Source organism: Passer domesticus, chromosome 11 (genome assembly GCF_036417665.1).
Source record: "Passer domesticus isolate bPasDom1 chromosome 11, bPasDom1.hap1, whole genome shotgun sequence".
In the NCBI taxonomy this organism is placed as follows: Eukaryota; Metazoa; Chordata; class Aves; order Passeriformes; family Passeridae; genus Passer; species Passer domesticus.
The window spans coordinates 9,933,034-9,957,941 of record NC_087484.1 but is presented as its reverse complement, the minus strand read 5'-3'; the positions used below and the strand labels follow the sequence as shown (position 1 = coordinate 9,957,941).

Genomic DNA, 24,908 nt, shown 5'->3' with positions numbered 1-24,908 from the left:
AGCACTCTGTACATGTTACATGCTCCAAATGACAAGAGGAATGCAGGATGGTGGATCTCTGCTCCAGATTCCTCAGCATGGTTTTAGCTGCCATGAATAAAACAGGAAGCGGAGCATCTTCCAGGTTCCCCCCACACCCCTGACTGTCTGGATGAACTGCAGCTTCCTTTCAGGAAATAGAAAGGAAAGAGCAGGAGGAGGGGAGAAGTTGGGGGAAAGAAAAAAAAAAGAAAAAAGAAGCAGCCAGCTACAATATCAGACAGATTACAAACTTACCACTAAGGAAAAATACAGAACAATAGGAAAAAAACAGACACTCAAAGCTTGTCCAGTTACAGTAGCTAAACTTCAACTAAGAGAGCAGAGTTAAATATTAACAACCGAGAGAAATATACCCATGTGTTATACAGCCTTTTATCACACACTCTTAAGAGACAGAAATCATACATAAGCTGTGTTTTCCTTGCTGACCACATGAATATATCCTCCTTTACCCTACAGTGCTCTGCTGCCTTGCTGCACTAGCAAGTGAAACTAAAAGGAAAAGCGTGACTGAATGGGAGCTGGCTTAAATTATCTTTATACCTATTCCTGAAGAAACATTTTGCCTTTGAGACCAATCCACTAAGCCAACTCTCCCTGCTACAGAAGGTTTCATTGGATCCCTTGCTGTTGATCCACATGCCTGCCTCCACCAGCAATGCACACACTTTGATGCAATACATCTGACTAAACAAAACTACAAAAAAAAAATCCCAAATTGCTTGCTATAACAGCAATGATGCACTTACCAGCATTCAGGCAAGCTCCTTTGCTAACATGTTTCCCTCTCGAGCACATCAAATTTGGAACAAGGTCCAGGAGCAAGAGAGAACTGAAAACTGACCACAACAAGCTTCCAAAACAAGAAAGGGGGGGATTAAAAAAAAAAACCTTACTACAGGAATTCAAATCCTGCTTCCACCAGACCCTGAGTCACCTCCCCTCCCTTGCAATAGATCAGAGCAATGGGTAAACATTTCCAAATATGGAGATCAAAACTCCAAAGGATGTCAAAAAAAAAAAAATCACCCTTCTCTCCCTGGCTTTGGCACAGGGATGACTTGCCCCTCTGAAGCATGAGCTGAGCACATTGCCTTTGCTGACCTACACAGAGCCTGGACATGGGGCCACACATAATCACCTTCAAATGTGCTTCGGAGGCTCCTGGCATGATGGGTGACACTGCATCTCTGTCCCCTACTAGGGACGCACAGAAAGATTCAATGGGAGCAACTCCAGAAGTTGTTGCTGCTCAGCCCCCGCAACAAACCTCTCTTTCATACCTCAACTCACCAGCAGCAAACCTCCTAGAACTGCTTTTTAGTGTTCTGTGAAGGCAAATAGGCAGATTCAGACTGTGGTTACAGCAACATCAGCTTGGCCCAGAGAAGGCAGGCTCAATTATCAGTCACACCACATCCCACACTGGCTGCTCACCTGGCACAGGGAAATCTCCCCTGACCTGCCTCATCAAGCTAGTGCTTCACAAACAGCATGTACTTGAACTGGCATTATGGGAAAAAACCCATAAAAACAAAATATAGCACTGCAGAAAGGCACAAACTGAAGGACAAGACAAGATCCATGCAGGTACAAGGAATCCCAGGATGACAGCACCCATTAATCCCTGCTGGGACACACATCACTGTATCCCATGTCAGGTGAGAATTGGGGAGCACCCAGTCTCCCTACCCTTGGAAAAGGGACTTGAATGTCAATGCTCAAACACACAAGTTTAACAGGCAGTTTTCTTCGAGGGCATAACTATCCCTGCAGAGCCTGCATGCACACCAGAGCAACATCCCCATGCCAGCACTGCCTCAAGCATCAGTCCTCAGCAGCAAAGGCTGACCTGCAGGCAGCAGGAGCTGACTCTGCCTGCCAGCATGGGCCAGCAGCCTCCTGGTAGCTGCAGCCATGGCTCCAGGGGCAGGCAGCCTCTCAGGAATGTGCACAGCAGGACATTTTCAAGGCAAACAGGCTGCCGAGGCAAGGCGATCCAACCAGACCAGAGTGATTCCCCAGCACCACCCACAAGATGCTATTGAATTTATAGGGAAGGAATTCCAGAGCTGACTCTGCCCATGTATGGCCAAAACAAACTGTAAAAAAGCGACATTACAGTACATCTGGCTTTCACTGGTACTGAGGCACAGGCTTCAGGAGGAGCTGAAATCCTGCAGTGACAGAGGCTCTGCAATTATCTCCAGGAACTGAGCAGGGGTCTGGGCCCGTGGCAACAAGAGTTTAGCACTCACAGGTGACAGAAACCATTTAAACCATTGCTTTAACAAGTAACAAAAGTTCTCTGCCTTTTAGAATACACCCACATTTAACTCAGTGAACCACTGCTACCACTGCAAAAAGGTCAACCTTGCCAGGCAGCACCAGCACACATTCATTACACTGGTGGTCATAAAGGCAGCTTTAAAAAGTCAACAGTCCAAGTGGCACTAAGTGGTACTCCAGGACAACCTCAGTGCATTGCAGGCTGGGACTAGCTCTCCATGGGTAGCTGATTAATTATTTTTTTCCAAAAGCCCACTAAAACCCCCCACAGGAGCTGTGTGCTCCAACCAGCAGCAGGGTTACCTGGAGATTTCTCCATGGTCAGAAACAGGAGCTACTCACAAAACCAATGTAAAAAGTGTCAGGTTTGTACAGGTTTTACCAACTCTGATTCAAGTTTTCCAGCAGAAAAGGGATGGGGAACACGTGGAAGAGCAAAAACCCCATCACAGATGCAGACCAGCCCTTACACCTCTGGTGTACCACCAGAGTTGAACAGATCAAAGCTCTCCCTAAGAGTTAAACGCCACCACCTTGCCTGCCCTGCCAGCAGAGAAACATTAGCTGTGTCAGCACGAGAGGCAGAGAGCTTACGGAATGGGAGAGGAATGCAGGCTGCAGTGGCACACATGGTGGGGACAGGGACACGAAACCCAGGGGAGTGAGGGCTGCTCACACTGCCTTTGCCTTTGAAGAGGGGTCAGGCAGGGTACGTTTTATGGCTCCTGGGGTTGAAACCTGGGACTAACACTTTTGTGACCTTAGAGGACTCCCATTTCAGCAGAGAAGAGAGCTGTTAATAACGGGTGGGAGCACAGGGGCTTGAGCAGATGAGGACAAGCCATTCCCCAGCTCCTGGCAGGCAGCCCAGCACTGCTTTTCAGCATGTGGAAGTTATACCCATCAAACCAGGAACGAGCGCATGGCTCCTCGGGCTGCACTTGTTGATGGAGACCCACACTATGGCTACTCCCCAGCTTGACTTCCCCAGGACACCACTAGGATCTCCCTTCCTTTTCCCAGCTTTATACTTTCTCCCCTGCTAGTGTGCTCACTTTAAACAGAGGCATCTAAGCACCTGTGTTCAGCAACTCTGTTTCAGAACACCTTCCACCCCAAACAACACAGAGGAGAGAAACCAGAGGAATGGACACATCTATGTCCAACCACAGCCTAACCAGGAGTTCCCTGCTACATGGCAACACAAATGCTCCTCCTTGCCACAGGAGTAAGCTTGGGAAGTGAAACCTGGGAATAAAATCTGACTTAAGCCTTCTGCACAGCAGTATGGATCATTATAAAGCAGTCACTGGGTCAGGGGTGGTTAATTTAAATGAAAAATTACATAAGCAGGATGACTGAGACTATTTGATTCATAAAAACATCTTGAAGGGGCAGAGAACAGAGGGACTGCTGCAGAATCACAGGGACACAGGCCATGTAATGCAGACAGCAAGGACCAGGGATGCTCAGACACACAGATGCACAACCATGCACACAAACACCTGCTCCTCTACCATGCACAAAGGCAGATTTAGGACTTGCAAGCTGAAGTCCTGTGCAGTCAAAAGCCAGCACAAATGTTTGTGACAGTTCCACAGGCAAAGGCAAAAACCGGCTGCAGAGGAATAAATATAGAAAGAAGTCAGGCAGGCAAAGCAGGTGCTGGCTTGTAAAACCTTGGCCAGAAAGGCTCCCCAGGAGGTTGAATCTGGTAGTTTTGCAACAGCTCCACAGAAAGACAGAAGAGACAGAAAGAAAAAAAGAGAACATGAATGCATATGCATTCTTCAATTGCCATATATAGTATATACAGACATTTGGTATATACACCCCCAAGCTCTCATATGCCACTGTATAGTATATACTATATATGCATTGCCATCTTTGTTTCCATGTGCCTACACTTGTACAGCCTGTGTCTGTGTGTGTGTATGCATTTCTGGTGTGTGCATTTGTCATTACCCCCACGTTGCCTCTCTGTGCGTGCTATGACACCACACATCTCTCCACAGAGCGTGTCTAAAGCCTCAGCACCACAGCCTGGGATGACTTCTGGACACTCACAGCCTCTCAGTGCTGATCCCTTCCCCACCAAAGCCTCTGGGTGTAAGCACCACCAGGGAACCATCAGTTTGTCTTGTATTTTCCAGTGATCCCACTCTCCCTCCAAACTTTGAGAGCCATGAACAAGGTGCCACTGTCAGAAAAGCCTGACATCCTTCTTGTCCCTTGTGCCTGTGAATTGTGCTTACATACCAGCTCTCACGCTGCACAGCCTTACTGGTGGGATGAACTCAGAGCAGGGCGTTTGGAAACACGCAGGGCTCCACCAGACTCACGACTTTGGGTTTCTTTCCCAGCCCTGAAAAGAGAGAGACTTGAGTAATGCACACTGGATGGGCTTCCCAACACGTCTCCAAAGCCAGCAGTTTAACCCACACAATTTCTGGGAAATGCAGCATTTTCCTTCCCAGCTTTCTCAAGCAGAAATGACCATACTCCTGGACTCCTTTCAGCACCTCCAAAAGCAAGACCCTCTACCCTGAACTGGGCCAGTGACGAGCAATGACCAGAAATGTCAGCTGCCAGAGCCTGGGCACCAACTCACACCTCCTCAAGTCACCACTCCTTTACTGCTCTTAATGCCATTGAGAAGAGAAAGTGATACGGAGATGCCAACTGAGGCATAAAATAAGAGTACAGGGTGAGCCATCACTCCTCTCTGGCCTTGGGCAGAATGAGGTAGAAGGCGCCATTTAAGGCATTTTGAACTCGTGGGGTTACCATTACTCTGAGCACAGCTACACCAGCAGCCCTCCCCCTCAGCACAGCCTCTTCTCTCTGGAGCTCTGTACAATTCCCAGTGGGGACTATCTCACCCTTTCCTGAAGCTGAGAAGCAGACACCACGTTCTCTTGATGTGAGCTGCTCAATGCTGTGCTTTCCCCTTCTGCAGATGATGAAGTTAGAGCAGAGGGGACAACCAGGCCACGTGGCCACCGTGTGGCATGGGACATGCCAGGACACATGTCACGGTGCATCCTACAGAGACCAGCAGCATCTGAAGCACACACTCCTTCCTGTCCCCATCAGCCCCTGGCCAGCATCCCGTCCCAGCCACATCCTGGTCACTCTAAAGCCTTATCTCTGCCCATGACAAGCACAAGCTTGTCATCACAGCGCAGCAGAGAAAACTTCTGCTATTTGCTGCTTCACTATGGAAAAGCTCAGTTCAGACTTGTTTGTTGTACCTGTGCTATTCATGATGGTGCACGTGAGCCCACAAATCTACAACAAAGGAGCAAAATGTGTTGGTGGCTCATGGTCCAAGCCCCTCTTCCCTGTCACACAGTGAGAAGGGCTTCCTGCCCTTCCAACACCCCTTGTCCCCCATGCAGTGTCTGAGGCTACAACAGCAAAGAGACTGGCAGGGCTTTTGCCTCTCCCAAGCAGAGGCACACGTCCATTGTGCCAACAGCACAAGAGCACACTGAGCTTCATTCTGACCCAGCTCAATCCCATGGTCCCTGTGCTGGCACCAGCCCCGATTCACCACAGGGAGAGGCAGGTTTAAAAGTCCCCAGGACCATCAGAGCTCCCCTAAGGTGTTATGAGAATAAAATCAACTGGAAATTCCAATGGCCTCTCCCTCTCACTGCAGGGATGAAGATGAGTAACTGCAGAGGTTTATTGCTGATGAACTCAGCCAAAGAGCAATTTCTCTCCATCCATCAACGAGGAGACAAGAACAAGCAAATATTATGGTTGTGCATGTTTACTTTTCATTTTAAAATGATGTAGAGTTACATACAATTTAGGTCCTTCCCACAGGCTCCTGGCAAAATGCCCTTCAGTCTTATCTGCAAAGGCAGAAGACAGCAACACTCCCCTCTGATTCCAAGACTATTTCAGTTCAACTCACAACAGCCTCTCCAGGAGCTCCAGGTAATACTTCATGGGACCCAACTTGTGTTTAAAAAAATCTTGGTTCAGGGTTGTCTCTCATCAAGTTTAACTCACAAAATGCTTACAAGATCAGTGACAGGATTTGGCCAATTGAACTGCATCTTCCTGGCTTTGCTTCCCACATCAGCTGTCCCTGTCACTGTGACTGGCTTCCTGTAGCAAGGTGAGCAGGACACCACATACCCTCCTTGAGGCACCCAGCTGAAAAGTTGCTGTGAACCCACCCTCTCAGCAGCAAGTGGGGCCCAGCACCCCATGGATGCCCAGGCAGGCACTCAGGCACTCCACACTGGCAGCACATCCACAGGTGAGCAGGACAGGGACAGCCTGACTGGTCACAGCAATACCCACCCAAGCCAGTCTATCAGACTACTCCATTACAGACAAAATGATCAGAAGCAGTTCATTCACTCACTGGCTGACAATAGTAATGCTGTATTACTGACAGTAAGAATCAATATTTCTCATGAAAAAATAAATATGAACTTAACACACAAGTAGAGAAAGCAACTTTTCTGTTTGCAGATTTAAATCTAAAACCAGTAGTTTACAACGCCTGAATTTAAGCATCAGTCCTGTGTTATGGCTTGAGTGTTCTTAGATTGTTCAGATTTTTCAGGAATGGACAGTGGAAAAACCTCTGCAATAGCTCCAAGTTTCAAAGAGCAGAAGTCAGCACTTTCAGACAAACAGGCATCCCTAACATAACTCCACAGTGGCCACGTAGAAATGGAAGTAACCAGACACCACAGTTCCTATAAATGAAAAATCTACCTGTGAAAATGACTTCAGCTAATTACACTTCTCCCAGAACAGCCTGTTTTGAATGGCATCTGTTTTTCTGACTACTCAAAAGCTGCACTCACTTTTGATCTCCTTTACACTTGAAAGTGTTACCAATATTTAGAGTCTATTTATTACTATTATTATATTTTAAATCAGCATAGCTGTACTTGTTGAAGCCCAAGTGCAAACACCAGTTGAAGTGGGATAAAGCGGCCTCGTGCTGGGATCCTTTGTTCCATTCCTTCACGAAGCAGATGGCTCAACCTGACAGCCACAAGGAAAATTGTCATTTTAACTGTTCCAGTCACCAATTTTTAAACACAGACAAGCTCTCAGCCAGTCACCCATCAGCATGAACTGACATGGGTTCCCCCTGCTTTGACTGGCAGGTGCACGAACAGTTCCCCAGATGCCAACCTCATTCAATCTGACCTTTTCACTTTAAATGAAAACCACTTAAAAGCCTGCCCTGTTCTGACATATGTCTTTTTATGTCTTTCCCACTCTGTGCCAATATATGTGTTATTTGCTGGCCAAAGTTCCCAAACTCAGAATTCTCATGTTATCTTCTCCACTGCCAGAGCCCTGACCCTCAGGCACTCTGGCCACTGCACTGAGGGAGCTGTCTGAGATCTCCACATTCTCGTCTACTGGAAAAATCAGACCCCTTTCATGCAAACCTCAATCTGGAGTCAAGCTCTGACTTAAAATTCAGCTTATATACATTGGTAGCTTTCCACCTGAACACAGCCATACCTAAACAGGTACTCATCTTTCCATGCTGGGACAGTGACACGTGCAGGATCTGGCCTTAACAGTTTTCTGTGTTAGCATCTGTGCTTCTCAGGTTTCGTGGATTAAAATTAAACTGCTCGATTCAACAGTACACTGCTGAAGTTATCTAATAAAAGGATCACAGGAGACAACAAAAGCTGGGGACATGTTTTTCCTGCTCGGCTGCCAGCACAGCACCTGCTCAGGGAGTCACCAACACAAACAGCCCGGCTGCTGCCTTTTGGGGTGTCAGATCCTATGCTGGTGAAAAGCAGTGACTCTGAATGGTTTCAGTCTGCAAGGAAGCACACACCCCTCCTAGACAGCACTCGGGACAGAGCTGCTTCCAATCCCACTACAACCCCATGTGTCAAAATTGGCTATAATGGGGCTTATCACTTCCGAGCTCCTGGTCCAGCTCTCGTCCTGGAGGAAAGCTGATCCTGACCACAGCACAGTCTGTCAGCTTGGGTGCAGAAAAAGAGCTCCCATAAGAGAGCAAACTCCCTGGAAGCCCCTATGTGCTGCAGGGTGCAGAGCCTGGTGCTAAAAGCATTGCCCCAAGGGAGACCCAAGGTCATCCAGCAGTGCACAGCAGGCTTTGGGACCAGGATGCATAGTTTTGTCTCTGCAGTCCCACTTGATTTTCAGGTTTGTCCTGGTATTCATTAAATGTGACTAAAACAAGAGGGGGAAAATGAGTTAGGAGAACAGGGGGGCAAACAGAACACTTCAGCACAGAAGGGATGGGATCCGACTTCCACTGAAAGGATGGCATCCAGCTGCCCCAGAGATTGCTGTATTATAGGAAATGAAAAGAGCATTTGGAGCAGAACAGATCTAAACAGCAGCTGAGATGCTCCTATGGCATCCCACAAGCCAGGAGCCACCCTGAGCTGGAGCCACTGGGCCACAATGGTCAGGAACCAACCCAAAAGCAGGACCAGCCATGCTGCACTGCTGTTAAATTTTAAATGCCCAAGGACAGATAGAAAAAAAGGGTGGCTAAGGAACGAGAGGAATCAGCATGTCTGTGCCAGAAAGCCTGCAGGTCCCAAGCTGGAGCAGCCTTTCAGCAGCTCCTGCCACTGCCAGCAGCACTGCCTGTGATTTACATGTCTGTAACTGACACCAGGATTGGATCCCGTATTTTCAAGCACAGACTACTGACCTCACGCTGCTCACACTCCCTCAGCTTACTGGAAGATTTTCAAAACAGCCTCAGTGAGTTTTATTTTCATTTTTCTTTTTCCCCCACTGTTTGCTGTCTGCATTTCACTAAGCCTGGTCAGAGACACCCTGAGCAAGAGGGGGGCACCTTCACTTTCTCACTCGAATGCACCCCAACTTCTCGATCAAAGAAGGACAATTGATCATGCAGTATCAGAGCACCACAGATCCTGGGTTTCAAACAATGAATAACATTTTTCAACCCAAAAGATGCCATTCTCTCACTCCCCAAGGAATGGCCATTCTCCCCAGGCAGCACCAGCAGAATTAGTGCCCTAATACATGTCTCAATCAAGAAAAACACACTGACAGTGCCCAGGAGCACAGGGAGCAGAGCAGTGCTGTGCCCCAGGGCAGAAGCCCTTTAACCATTTTGGTTTCCAATGGCCAAAATCTGAAGGCAGAGAATACCTTCTCCTGGGCTTGCTCAGGTGCCACCACAATGAAACCCCAGGCAGCATGGCAGACGCTCTTATCATGATCCTTCAAGCCATTTGTAAAAGAAACTTTTAAAACTTGGAGCCTTTATGACCAGACAGCCTATTCAAGGCTTAAATTTTTGGTCAGATCGTTCCAAAATAGCAACAAATATGTTGGCAGACAACTGGATTCCACACTTCTGTGCCCATGTGGTCAAACTTGGTATTTTTGAAAACACTATAATCCATGGAGATGTTTAAAAAAGTACAATCAACCAGGATCAGTAAAGCTCTCTGGTTTAGAAATGTTTGCCCCTGCAAGCATTGACCATCTTCTTTCACCTTTATACCTTAATAGCAAAGGTAAGGCCAGGACTGGCCTGCTCCCACCTCAGACTTAAAACACCTCCAGGTGGGATGAACATGTGTTAAAAAAAAAAAGGCAACAAAAACCCAAAACTTTCTCAGTGTTGCTGCTTCCCTTTCCAAACAGCTGCTGGGAGAGGCCAAAGAAGCTTATTCCTTCAAGAAAAAAAGGAAAAAGCTTGGAAGGGGCAGAGAGGCCCAGGTAAACGTGGACATGTGGCAATCACCCAGCAGCATGTGGAGCAGCCTCACCACTGACTGCACCTCATAAAAACATTTCTGTTTTCAACAAATATTTTTACCGTCACAAATAGAATAATAGGAAAAAACCCAAGTTTGTTTTTTTTTTTCTTTACAAGAAATGAGTTGCAAGCTGACATTTCCCTCAGAAAGCTCAATTTTGAGAAAGGACCCATTTATTCCAAATATAGATAAAAATTTCTGGAGCAATTCTGAGAAGCTGTAATACGTGCTCTCATTGCATCTGAAAAGTACGAGGGCCAGAGACGCCTGTGTATGCATCTGCCTTCTGAACAAGAGGGTACCATTACCTCCATCATAGATGGGGTCTGAGACATGCAGAATATATATTAAAAGGCTGGTTTAGTCCCTAAATTACCCTGACTTCAGCTGGAAGCCAGACTCCTGACTGAATTTGGCCCTTATGGCAAAGGAATAAATAAAGAAACAAATAGTAGGGGCAGCACTTGAGACTCTGCTTTATGCTCTTCCTCCATGTGATGGAGAAACTGGGCTGCTCCCAGATAGTCCCACTCCAGGGTAGGGATGGGGAGGGACAATAGCAAAGGTGCTGCCCTTTACTTTGCTGTGACCATCACACAGAGCCTTGGAGCTCCACTGCAGACAAAACTGCTGCCCCTCTCTTTCCCAAAGGACGTCTGAACATCACCACCACCAGCCCTGTGGTGGCAAACCCCAGCCTGACACTAATAACTAGCAAAAAGGAGAATGAGAGGGTCTCCTGCACTCACACCAGCATGACAAGGGGAAGGAAAGGCAATTCCAATGCCCCAGCTCAGCAGGACCATGCACGTGCTGTCCCACAGCACAGCCACCAAACACCCATCCATCCAGCACAGCGACCTGGTGATCTGCCTGCAGGACGACACGAGCTCCATGCATGCCAGGGAAGGACTTGCTCCCCCAAAATGTGACAGAGGTGGGGACAGCACACAGTTGCCTGGCACCCAACCCTATACATGTTCCCATCCTGCCAGCTGGGACTTGGGCACAAGAAAAGGGAAGGTGGCAGAGCTTGGATACCCTTTCACCACCCTGCGCAAGAGAACCAGCACTCACAGATTTCCATGAGAATTCTGTGGAATATTCTCCCACCAAAAGGGCTTAATTAAGAGGAGACTGTGATTTATTACGAAACTTTTCAGCACAGTAAGGGCAAGTATTGTCACTTCTTTACTCTCCTTAAAAATAGATTATAAAAAGGATTTAGACCTTCCATGGCATTGTACCTTGACCTGGAGAAGTAAATGCACTAGATGGTGTTTCCTTTATTATTTGCCTAGAGCATCAAAAATTACTACAAAATTGCATCCCTGAACCTCTGTGATTTGGTTCACTTTGTCTGCATTCCTCTTTCTCAGTGAAAAGAAAGAGGATTATGGTTTGCAAAGTGGCAAAGTTAGCAATTATACATCTCCCAGCAGCCTTACTGGAACTCGCTGGTGCTTGCAGGGAGAGATCACACTTCTTCCCATGTACCTGATGGTTTCTCAGCACAAAGTCTTCTTGGCTACTAATTTTCTGTGTTCTTCCCAAAGTTTCCCACGTGATATCCTCCAACCTGCTACACCTGGGTGCTGTATTCCAGAAGAGTTCAGATTTACTCATTCGAAACATGTGCTACAGCGTGTGATCGCAACATCACACCAAAGGTACAAACCACTCGAGACCAGGAAAGGGCTCTTCAACCTTTTCTGTCTAGCTCTGTGATTCACAGGAGCACCTAACAGCATAACACAACCATCGCACCTGTCTTCACCTACTCCTACCCTACCATACTAATCTTGTCAGCAGGAATTTTGTCACCAGCATTTGAAGCCAGCATTTGTTACAGAGCCAAGTGTTTTTATTTTTTACTTGGTGATGGGGAAAAACAGAAGGGAACCGCAGAAGCTTTTGGAGGCAAAGATCTCTCCAGGACTTGCCAGACAGTACTTTCAAAGACAGAACTGGCACAGAATCAAGGAAGTCAGCATTCAATGTGCAAGCAAGACCAGCTCCATGACAGCCATCAGCCAGGCTCAAGAAGCATTAGTGACTGCAGTTGGGAAAACAGAAGGCAGAGGAGGAGACAGAAAGACAAACTAATACTGCTCCTCTCACACGAAGTACAGACACAGGCCTGGTCACCACCCAAGAAGGAAACACAGAATAAAATGAGGGGGGACCTCCGTGATCAACTGCAACAGCTTAGGCATCAGGGGCCAAGCACAAGTCAGCACATGCCAAGACTGACCACACAGCAGTGTGTGAGATCCCACACTTGGCTTTCAGCCTAGAAACAGGAGACACGCGTGGGAGCAGTGTGGGAAGAGCTGGCAAGCAAAGGTTATGTCCTATCAGGGCTGTGAATCTGCATGCTGCACACAGGGGCTCACAGCAGCCTTGCAAAAGCCATTTGCCCATAGCCACCGTATATATAGTTCCAACCCCCAGAAACACAGCTGACCTGATCACCAGGTCTTTATCAGCGTTCACAGAGACCACAGAAGGTCAAGAGAGCCATCACCCAGGAACAGAGGACAAGCACAGCGAGCTCAAAGGGAACTTGACAGGCCAAAAATGACTGCAGTCACAGAGGACCGGGGAGAACTCTCTCATGTCACCCTCTTTTTCTGAGGCGTTCAGAGAGCAACAAAGCCTCTGACCTTTGATTAAACCATGCTACTCTCACAAGAGGGGGCGGCTTAGGGGCTCAGAAACTCAATAAGAAACTATTTATCTCAAGGTCATGGGTTCATACCCTCTTCAAGTTCTTTTTTCTTAGTCAATTAAAACAGGAGACTTGATCTGCATTAAAAAACCCGTTGCTAAGGGCACAGCCAGATACTGCCTCATCAAACAGGCAGATTAAGAAAATAACAGCCCCTTTGCTGCTCCCTGCACATGCCACAGTAGAGCACAGCAATTTTGAGAACACTCCCTGTGCAAAGTGAACACATCTCACTTTTGTACCCAGGGTGCAAAAGCAAAAGGGGGCATTGCAGATGAGCGGGCACAGCTGCCATCACCAGCCTCTACAGCAGGTCAAACACATCCATTTCCAGAGCATTATGAATGGAGCTGATCCTGTCCCAGCCTCTAAACCTAGTCCTGAGAGATTCCTGCCCACCCCAGCACCATTCCGTTGAGAGGATGTTCAGCCACTGACTGCTGCCCAGACAGCCATTCCTCCTACCCCAGCTGGAGCTCAGGGGCCCAAACCCCACCATAAGGTAATGGTGAGGATAAACAGCAGGCTGGAGACTTCCGCTTTTCACACAGAGAGCAAACAGCAGTTGCAGAGCTCGAGGCCCTGCTTCCAGGGAGCCCAGCCACCTTGGACAGGACATCTTTCAGCCCTCAACCCAGCAGTGCCATCAGCCAACCCCTCCAATTTGCACAGAAGGAGCACAAACATTTGCCAGGAACACTCAGAACCAGCCGAAAAAGACTCTCAGACCCCCTCCTGCTGCAGGTACAGTCGTGTCAAGGCAAAAACTTGACAGAAGCAGAGACTGGGCAAATAGAAAGGAAAGGGGGCATCTTCCACTGTAACAGGCCCAACTCAACACATGAATCAAAGTCAATGTATATCTGAAACCAATTGGTGATAGAAACTAAACTATCTAGGAACTGGAGTTCCTGGTAGTGAGCACACACACACACACATTCAAAACCTTTTTCTTCTTCCTGCTGGTTTTTAGCCCATAAAAAGCCAAGATAAAAACACGCTCTGGCACACAGGGTACACACGCTCACTTCTATCGCCTTTAATGGCTTCCGACCAAGAAAACACATTCTCGATCCTAAATGTAATTATTAACTTCATAACATTTTTAACAACCCTGTGCTTCTTCTATATTTATCCTTTGGTAGAACAGCAGACAAAGGATTCAAGCACAAATTCCCTGTGCACCAGGACGGAGCTGCTGGCCCTGATGGGGCCCTCCCGTGCATCAGGGCCAGTGCAAAGTAACACAGCACACAAGCAAGGGGTTTAGAAACAAATAGGAAGTCAGCATAGTTTTGCTCTGTTCACCAAAGATGGTAATTATGTTGGAAAAGACTACATACCCTTTTGGCTTTTAATTAGCAGCAAACCAAGTCCACTCGGCTCCTATGAGCAAGAAACTATTAGGGGTTATGGATCCCCAACCAAGGTAAACAAATCTGTACAAGTCCTTCACCCCCAGAATAACTCCTGATTGTCAAGCACAGTTACCAGGGGAATGAATAGCTTCTCCTGCAAGCTCCTCACTCAATTAAACTAATGCAGACAAAAAGGCTGGGCAGCAGCCGCTGGCAGCACAGGCTACAGTCAGATGCACACACTTGGTGTAGCAAAGCAACTGCAGCAGGTTCAGAGCAACGAGGGACAGGACAAGCAGCCCACAGCCCATCACCACAGAAGACACCCAAGACTTCTTGAGGTGCTGAATGGCAAAAACTGGTGGGGTCTGTGCCCTAAAGACACTCCAGGAAGCTTTAACAACATGCAGTATTCAGAACCATCATTTATATTTCATGGAGACTGTTGAAGAACTGAGTGGGGGAACACCTAAGAAAAGTGCTTGATGTATTTGTAATCCAGAGCTATCCTACTGCTGTCCCAAGCACTTCACTTAGCAGTCTTATAATTACAACACTGCCAAAAAATCAGGACAGCCACCCAGCCAGAGCAGAAATAGAGGCCAGGAAAAATGAATATGATCCTCAGTCCTTCTTGAATCACAAACCGGTCAGTCCAGAGACAACCCCAGAATAAATCACCACTTTCTTGTTCTCAGAGGTGTTAAAGCCTGCAACTAAATGTTGACAGTCGGGGAAAGAGAGGAACTCAGGATACAGTCCAACCAGGACTTCACACACAGCCCCCATGGAAGTGGACACATCAGCACACGGACAAAGGCAGGCAGCAAACAAAACCCACAGTTCTCTCCTTTCAACTAGACTTTAATAAAGTGGGAGTGTATAAACATATTGCTAAATCCCACTCTCCCTCACAACCTAAAGGAAGTTGTGTCTTTGATGTCAATGGCAGCCCAGCACAGCCCTCGCACAGTGTGCCAGGGCAGCCTGAGGCCACGGCAGCAGGTGCCCTGCTGAGCTGAGCCCACACAGCCACCAACACACACGGCTCCAATGGGACCTCCTAGCAGGTGTTACTGGAATCCTGCGTATCTCTCTAGCAAAGTGCAATGATATTTAACTTCCTTATGGGCTCTGGAGGCTGCCAAACATCTGTTGGGATTAGCTGGTTCATGTTGGAGAAGTGCACACAAACGCTAGCGTAAGGAAGGGGCTGGCCTATTTATGGATGGGAATGCTGGACCAAAACCCAAACCCACACGCTGTATTTGCACATACGGCTGTATCTCCCCTGGCACATTTCACTGTTTTAGGATGGAGGCACGAGGTGTCCCCTATAGCTTACAGCCTACTTCTGGTGGCTGATAACTTCAGTGACTCATACTGCTCCCCTCCTCCACTTTACCCCATCCAAATGCACAACTGACTTTTGCTAACAGGCTGGGCCAGTGCAGCTCTACCAGGAGCCCCCAGACAGGGGTTGCCCTTTGCAGGGGAAAACCACCTTCCCCCAAGCTCCATCCCACGCTCTGGAGTGCTGCAGATCACACTCACAGCCCACAGACCTCCAGCAGGCTCCCAAACACCCAGCTGCAGCTGATCAGCCACCCAAATTCCTCGTGGCAAGGGACTTTACAAGTTTCATGTTTCTCTTGGGTGTCCCTCCCTCACACAGAGGCCTCCTGTGAGTAAGGGCTGAGGAATGAGACAGGGAGTACGCACAGCTCAGAAACTGCAGCGATGGACAGCCGTGAGGGAGATGAACTCCCCAGGAAGGATAGGAAAAGCCCAAGTGGGTTCCAGACCGAACATTTGTTACAGGGACATAAGTGGCAATGGCTTGCAGGGGCAGAACCACAGTAGCCACACGTTCCCATGACCCAGAATTGCTTTGCACCAAGTTGCAAATCCTACATGTACAGCTCTGCTCTGTCAGAAGCTGTTGCTTCCCTTTCCTCCACACATTTCAATACTTATCAGGTCTTTATCTTAGTCACATTCTGCTAACAAGCACTTTCTACATCTTTTTGATCTCTGCTCATAATCAGTCTATGTCTGCAAGTCAATCATTTTGCTCTTCTCTCAGCATTCTTCACCTCCCAGGGCAGGACCTCCTCAGACCCAGACATCACTTCATGGATGCAGCTTATGCTCTTTGCTTGGGTTCACAGGAATTTGATGCACACTGTTTGCCAGACCCACAACTCTCCTTCAGGTAGCAAAACAAGTGCCAGGCCCAGCGCAAGATGCTACTGGTCAAATTTGGAGATATGGACAACACAAGAAAATCCTGGCTATTGGATATGGAAACAAAGACAAAGGACAAAAGGAAACCAGGAGTATATCAATACCATACCCAGAATTACTAATGTCTTTCATTAGATGGATAGGTATTGTCTTTCTGCAGATCAAAAACATCTGGAATCACTTTATCAGGTATCATTCCACATCAGGTAGAATTTGCACAACTAAAACACACAAAATATATTCCCATTCTAGCAGGTCCTCTGCCAAGGGAGTTAAAACTAAATGAGATGAGCCACCGACTTTCTGATAACACAGCTACCTTTGCACATCCAGCTCCACACCTGAAAATGGGCACACCCTTAATCAGGCAAGAATCAAGTCACCTGAGACACAAGAAATTTATCAACAGTTCTTGCAAAAACCCATCAGGTTGCTTGTGCCTCACTGCACTTCAAGGGACAGGGAACAGCCAACACAGGCAGGCAGCTGCCCTGAAGCCAACAAAGCTGGAGCAGATCACTTTCACTTGGACTTCTGGCACTTGACAGCATAACCCCAGACCTAACACACCACATCAGGTGTGCAAATGAATACAGATTTGGAGGCTTGGGCCATGGCATCCAGGGAAGCAGGGTGATGTGGATCTGAGCACAAGAGTCCAGAGAGTGGTCTGATCCCAGACAGGGTGGGGACAAGCAGCACAGATGATCATTGTTACTCACTGGAGCAATCCTCTCTATCCTATCCCAGGACAGAGCAGAGAAAAGCAATGCACCCAGCAGTGCAAAGGTGAGGGGATATCAAGCCACCTGCCCTGCATCCTCAATGAAATGTGATACCCAGCTGTAGGAACAGTGCCCACAACACACTGCCTGTAGGCTGTGTGTGCAATGAGGGCATGGAGTAACTAACTTCATCCAGGATGACTTATAAATGAACACACCCTGCAGGGATCCTCGTGCGTGGAAAGGTAATGAGCTCTGCTCTTATAGCTCCTTCTCCCAGGCTACGATGTAGTCCTTAAAAATTTCTCAACCAACCTCCCCAGCCTCCACACACCCCAAGTTCACAGTTCTCCCACACAACAGAGCAAAACAAGCCGTGCCAAGCCATGGAAGGAGACACACAGGCACTCTGTGAGCTGCCATCCTTTCACCCAGACACTTCAAGGACCTGAGTGGGTGGAGTGCTTTAGAAAGACATGCTCATTTATATTGTTTAAAGTCCACCTGCTGCTCTGGCCATGTTCCCAAACCTTAGAAGCAGAGGGAGACACTCAAAGGAGGCACCACATGGCAAGAACCCTCCACTCATTCCTGCAGCAATACAGTGGTCCAAGGCATCATTCCTAACTTCCAAAATATGCTTCTGCCCCACAGTCCTTCACTTATTGCCACTGCTAAAAGTCTGCAAACGTTTGCACCACTCACAATCCGATCTCCTGCTCTGAATAAGGCTGACTCTTCACTGCAGTGAGGCTCTGGTCACTCTGCATGGTACAGTAGGAAAGAAGCCTGACATCTCCTCAGTAACTTTAACCCTTTGCACTTTTTGTTCCCCATCTGTCTGCCTTGGGAACAGGTTAGGATTTGGGTACAGGACAGTGCTAAAACACTCGCTTATCTTCAGGCACACACGTAACTGCAGAGTTCAGCTGGATTACTCATACACTTGAATTTCAAACTTACTATGCAGAAGGTTCACCAAGACCTCCTTAAATGGCAAAGATGCAATGTCGTGTTTTCCAAGCTCAGCTCTGCATCCCAAGGAACTTGAAAAAGAAATGGATTCTCAGAAAAAGCACCAAAGTGAAGCAGTGCTAAGGAAGGCATAATTCTCATTCTCCAAAAAAATAGCCTGCAGGATCAGAAGTGATGAATAAGCTTTAAAAGAAGCTTCAACTGAAGCTTTAAAAGAAGCTCCAACTCTGAAAAATGTCAGTCACACTTTACATGGTAAAACAAGTCACCGAGGAAGCAGCAAGCAGATGATGTGAAGTCCTCATTACTTCTACTCCTTGAAAGGTATTTTTATACATAAATATCCCCTGGACCTTAAACATCTCTGTGGCTCATTTCTGGACCTCCTCACCACCACATTTCAGTTCCAACAGCACTAATCTGCTCTAGCCTCCAAATGCCAGAGGCAAAGACCAGCTTCCACACTAAGCTAGGTATTTTAATACTCATGCAAGGTAAGTACAGGCTTTGCCCCCACTCAAAGATAATGATGATAATGCATATGAGGCAGGTACAGTAGGAAATATGGGAGAAGATAAGCGTAAGTGCAAGGAACAGTTCAGAGTAATCTCTGGAGTTGAGCAGAAAGGATGTTAACTTCAGTCTGTAATTACAAACAATTCTTCCCAACCATTTCTTTGCTTTATTATCAGTTATGACTGCACACTTAAGAGAACAACCCTGGTCTAACTCCTTTTTACTCCATGATTTCAGTGTCAAGGGTGATGTGAGACAGCTAGTTTCGTGCCTCTCCAAGCCTCAGTGTCCCACCAGTAAAATGGCAAGAACAATTTTCCTTCACATTGGGAAGGCACTACAAAAATACTTCCTCCAACTTCCAAAGTGTTCCAATGAAAGAGCAAAGAGCGCTCCAGAAAAGCAAAAAAGAAAATTAATAACTCTGCATTCTGTCTTGAATTTGAACAGTACGTGGTAAATAAGGCTTGGGGCCACACATTGCACAAAGAGAAAAGCAACTGAATAGATGATCATTAAGTATCACCTTCCACTCTGGGCACAAAGAGTAGGTGCTCTGGCAATTAAGTGGCTATATCATAAAACCTGATTGCAGGGGAGGGTTAATTAAGGTTTCAACGACCTTCATTCTGACATTTCATAGCTTTGGACTTTGCAACTTTAACACCATTCTTTTAACAAAGTTCACAGCATGCAAACAACTACAGGTTTGCCACGTGGCTACCACAATCAGTATCCATTTTTTTCTGGGGATATCCAGATTATAGGCTTGTCTTGGCCACACTAATACCTTGAGCTATCTCTCAAGGTTTGCCCAAACTCACGATAAGCAAATCAAGTCTCTATCTCAAACAACAAGGTGTGTCAAATGCAAGCCAGCTGATGTCCCTCAGCAAAGAGGTTGAACAGGGACTTCACCGACACCCAGGCTAGTGAGGTAGTGATGATGCAGCAGCTGGAGCTACAGTCATTTATCAGTTGCTAATTCAATCACTCTCCCAAGCCAGGCGCTGCTGCCTGGCTATCTGGGAGACTCCTTGCTTCCATTCATGCCTCACTAAGTGGAGTAATTCAAATCTGTTAAGGTGAGGTAATAAACTGCTGAAACAGAGATCTCCTTAGGGTACGTGCACACAGCACGTGTAAAATGCACATGCGCACATTACTGACACAGAAACCACCCCAGCTGGGGTACACCCACAACAGGCTCTGCAGCAGGACCACCCACAAGTCACCTGTAACAACACCCCAACATTCTCCATCCAAAAAGCAAACCTCACCAACCTGAATTCCATGCAGCAGCCACACTGCTGAAAAAGCCATACAGGAGATACTCAAACATAACAGAGCTCAGTTTAAGGGAAGGTTTGAAGCTGGACCATTTCTAACCCACCACACAGTGCAACCCTACCCACCCCATGGGGCTCCACAGATCCTTTTTCAAGGCCTGTGGGACAACCTGTCAATTCAGTCTCCTCCATCCCACCTGCCTTTGCCCAGCTGTCTGGGCTGGTCTCAATCTGAGCAGCTGGGTCCTGGCTCCTCGGCAGTATTCCAGCCCACAGCCCTGACACAGGCTCTCCATGTGAGAAGAGATCAGGAGCAGAGGGAGAATAGAAGATGACTCCAGCTCCCCACAATGAGATCAAATGGCCAAAAAAAAAAAAAAAAAGAAGGAGAGGGTAGTTACAAATTGATGAATAAACAAGACCTGACTGTGCAATTCAGAGCTAACAGGGCAGTTTACTAAATGTTAATTAAATCCTTAGTGCCTGTTACTCCAGTCATGGAGATCAACTTATTTTTAAATTAAATAAGCAGTAAATGCTTAGATGAACTTCTATTAAATTTCACCCAGTGAGTGAAGTATGTGGGGCTTTTAATAGACATTAAACAAGATAGTTATGGCAAGTTAGCTGATACTTTATTACCTAAAGATAATGGCCATATTAAATCTCAACTAACTATTCCACTGGCAGCACAATCATCCAAGATTTGGAGGAAGTTTTCCTGCCTTGAAGCATCACTGAGCAGCAGGAGCAAGGGGAGGAAGGCAGCCAGGAGCTGAATGGAACCTACTTAGAGGGTGTTCATGTGCATAAACTCTCTAAGGCACAAAAGAGGATCCCTCCCAGCCAGATCTGCAAACCCCAAAGAGGGCTGATGGGCTATACCCAACAACAAAACTGGCATAAGCCAGAGACCCTCATGCATCCCTCCCTGCCCCCAAACCAACCTAAGTAATTCATGAATTTGCTGAGGAATCACAGTATTCCAAAGTTCCCTTATGCCACCAAGAGCAACAGAAAACATCCTAACAGCCTGCAACACTCCAAAGCTTATAACATTGTCTAAGAAAAGGTTATCAGCAGCCCACGACTCCACCGATGTTTGTTTTCCTTCCCTGAGCATATTGTGATAGTTTGTGAGTTCTTCTGACTCACATGCGTGTCACTGTCACCCACAGATCCCAACAACAGATACTGACAGTCTAAAATGACAGAGACTTGCTGACAGTGACTTAAAAAATGATCATTTTCATGCCAGCTCTTGCAGTTGCTCAGAACCTGATCGAAACCAGCTCTTGGAGGTCACAACAGAATCTCCACTGAGTTGTCTTTACCGATAACCTTAATTGCAATGATTAAGTGAGGGTAACAAGTTTTAGTTGTTTTTCTTTTTGGACTGGAAAACATTGCCAGCCCTACACGGCCTGCCATGCCCAGGAGAAGGATGAAAGAAAAGAACTAACCTTGTTAAACTCTGCTTCTCAGGAAGGCATAAGCGCTCAAAAGCTTTAATGTATTGTGGGGGTTTTTTCTGGTCTGTGGTTTTCGGTTTGATTTGTTGTTTTCTTTTCTCTGTTTGTTTCTATTTTGCAAAACAAAGAGCTTCCTAAATCAGAAAGAGAAAAACACTAAGTTTTTCAAACTTAACTGATTCTCTCCTCCAATGCACACATGAACACCAAACACAAGATCTTCCCTCCAATCCTTCCTCTGGAACTCTTGTTTGTAAAGTTATTTCAAGTATTTTCCTATGTATAACCCACACTCTTTAAAGGCATTGTTCCTTGTGAATCTGTGCATCAGATAACCCACATCCTTTCATAATTTATGGTTTCCATCTCCTTTGCTCCTTCCTCCTCTGCTCTGGCTACAATTGCAGTAATCTCTCTAGCTTTTTACAGAACTACACTGATGCAAGAGCAAAGGGAGATGAGAAAGCTGCTGGGGTGAAAGACTGGCTGTGGAGGTCCTTGTCTCCAGACAGGAGCATCACTGTCACACTCACATGTGCACACAGCAAACACAGATGCTGAATCACACACTTCTGCTGGGTCACATGGACTTTGTATTCATCTTACTTTCCTGAAGGCTCCTCCCCATCAGAAACAAAGTACCTAAAAAACACGCACATATCTAAAGAATCCCTTCCTGATTTGGAAGGGACCTACTCTTGGCCAGTGTATATTTCTTCACCATCCTGATGCCATCTTTAAAACCTCTCCATGTATTCACAGGGACTTGGCTCCACCTTAGCAGGGCTGCCAGAGAGCACAGCAGAGCCTGGGCAATCAGCTGAAGGTGAAACCCAGCATCTGGGGCCAGCCAGAGTAGAGTGTGCAAGTGTTTGTCAAAGCCATGCCAGGGAGAGAAGAGCTCAGTAGGAGAAAGGCAGAGCTGTATGGGTCAGGCTTTCAGAAGCTTGGGGAGCGACAAAATGCCACTGAGAATGTATTGTTCACACAACCACGAGGGGCAGAGCAATAGAGAAACCACTGTGGGCACCCTGAGGGTATTTGTTTCCACAGACACACGGAAATTGTGTTCTTGGAACAATTTGTCATCCACCCAAGCTACTGCTTTTCTCTATCTGTGTCTATCTAGTGTCAGCCAGAGATGTTTCACGGAAACCTATGTGAAACTGTTTCTTCTTTCCAATTAGATGTTTATGATACAATGGGCACCACCATGAGCTGGTACAACTCTCATTGTCCCTGAGACACCATCCCATCTTCTTTTCACACTTGGCTAAACTCTTGTTCTCAGCAACATTCTGCATGATAAACACCACCATTAATTACTTCATTCTGAATCCACCACTTTCACCTTGGTTTTCATTTTTACAAAGGAACAGACATCCCTTTCCCACAGCACTTAGGGTTTCTCTGACACTTTTCTAACATGTATCCTTTTAATAGGAGTGACTCTATAATGTTTGTAAAACTCCCTCAAGTTTTCCAGCTCCCAGACATTCTTACCATCCCTCTCCAAAACTGCATACACAAAGTTCGACTGATCACAAGAATATTACTTAAGTTTTACAGTAAGGCAGGCGGACACAAGCAGAGATTTAAACAAGGCAACAGCCAGGCTCCAAAACAGAATGGTGTCTCCACTCTGAGCATGAACCCCCACACCATAATTCTTACTAGGAGTTATAATTAAAAATACATACTGATGGTGATATATGTAAAATCACTCCAGCTCCCCTGAGACTGCAACCAACACTATTAGGTACCTTGCAAAATTCACTAATCCAGCTCTGGGGCTTCATCCCTGGACATCCTAGAGAAACAAGTGCTTTAGCAAGGGATGCACACCTGAACACACTGCTTGATAGCTTTTATTACACTGCACCAGCTCCTCATTGCGCCCATTACCCCACTAACACAGCACAGCTGAGGGTGTTTCTCAGAGGAACCCAACTTGGAAATACAATGTGCTCTGCAAATTTCCAGGAGACAAGACAGGTGAACTAACCACAATTCCCAAGATCCCAATATCACTTCTGACCTGCCAGTGTAGAGCCAGGCTTTTGCCTGCTTTTCCTGGTTTCACAACAGCACATCAGAGACAACATCATTCAATACTTTTATCCCCTAAAGCTGGGTGACTCTCCACCAAACACAAGTAAGAGAAAGGATTCACAGAGCTGGAACCCACACTGAGATGGGCATGCTCACCAGCACCCTGCCCTGACATCCAGGCTATCTCCAAACATGTTCCAAAGGTTAAAAATCTCACCTCTGAGCAACACAAACTGGAGTTTCTCCCCCAGCTCAATACCAGCATCTCTGCCCCACCAGTACCAACCACACCAGGCAATCAGAGCTGGCAAGACAGAGACAAGACAGAGCTGTACAGCAAGAAAAGCAGTAATTATCACTGACCCAGGCACCATGGAGACTGAACATCAGCAATTCAGAGCAGCTTGGAGCTGCACCTAAAGAAACTTTAATGAGACAGTTCTAGCTTCATTTTCCTGGACATGTGTTTCATTTCCACCCTGGAGCTTACCTAGACAGCATACAAGGGCTGCATGCCACCAACCAGGACTGCTGGCAACATGGGACACACACAGCCAACGTGCCCACGGCCACACAACACACAGGGTGGCAGTGACTTTTGGGAAGCAGGTCTCCTACCCACTACACAGCCTCTCTCCACAGGACCATTCCTGATGGCAACTTACTGCTGCTGCTCTGCTGGACCCAGGTGTCCCTGATCTGGCAGGTTTTCCCAGCCCACACAAGCTGAGCCAGGTGGAAAAAGAAAGCCTGAATGAAACAATTAAATTAAAACCATTTATGGAACAAAGGCAACAAGCCTGAAGGGCCCATTAGCAGCACCTGCATCATAACAAAGTTAAAGGCAGGATTGGACAGGGAGGGTAGGGGCTTGCTGACAGGTGCCTCTGTGGACACCATCCACTCCATGAGCTGCTGATAGCCCAGCACACAGGGAAAAACCTCCAACAAAGGCTAAACAGCTGAAGTAAGGGAATAACAGAGCTAATAAATATAGGAGCAACAGGCTGTAAGGTCATGGGGTGGGCAGGGTGAGACAGACCAAGCCAACAGACAGAGTAATTTTCAACAATAAATCTTTATCCACAGACACACATATTTCCCAAGGGAAATCACAGAGTATTATTTAGCCTTGTGTGGGCCAGTCCTGCTTCAGCAACGGTGGGGATAATTAGAAAGTCCCCCACATCCCTAAACTGTCCTGCTGCACAGCAGGTTGAACTACACACAGGACAGCAGCCAACATTTTTCAGCAAGAACACAGCCACATTAACATAGAGATGAAATGCTGTGTCCTCTTCTCCAGGTTTGCATGTTCCCATACTTTCCCAATATCCCATTTCTCTAATTACTTGGTGAGCCAGCACCTGCTGTATCACCCAGCTCCCAGGCACTCCCCATTCTCTCAGCTCTTGCCCCAGAAAT

At 46.9% G+C, this 24,908-nt stretch overlaps 1 protein-coding gene across 13 annotated transcripts in view; it reads right to left on the bottom strand.

Annotated features, from left to right (window-relative positions):
* LPP (LIM domain containing preferred translocation partner in lipoma) overlaps positions 1-24,908 on the bottom strand; it is a 331,648-nt gene that overhangs the window by 305,540 nt on the left and 1,200 nt on the right. For 4 of the 13 annotated variants that reach the window (XM_064385632.1, XM_064385621.1, XM_064385633.1 and 1 more), the window contains exons 1-2: positions 19,955-20,077; positions 4,591-4,696 (exon numbers count right to left, since the gene is read on the bottom strand). The gene's annotated coding sequence lies outside the window, so the exon portion shown is untranslated. The other 9 variants (XM_064385623.1, XM_064385626.1, XM_064385631.1 and 6 more) reach the window with 7 other exon arrangements.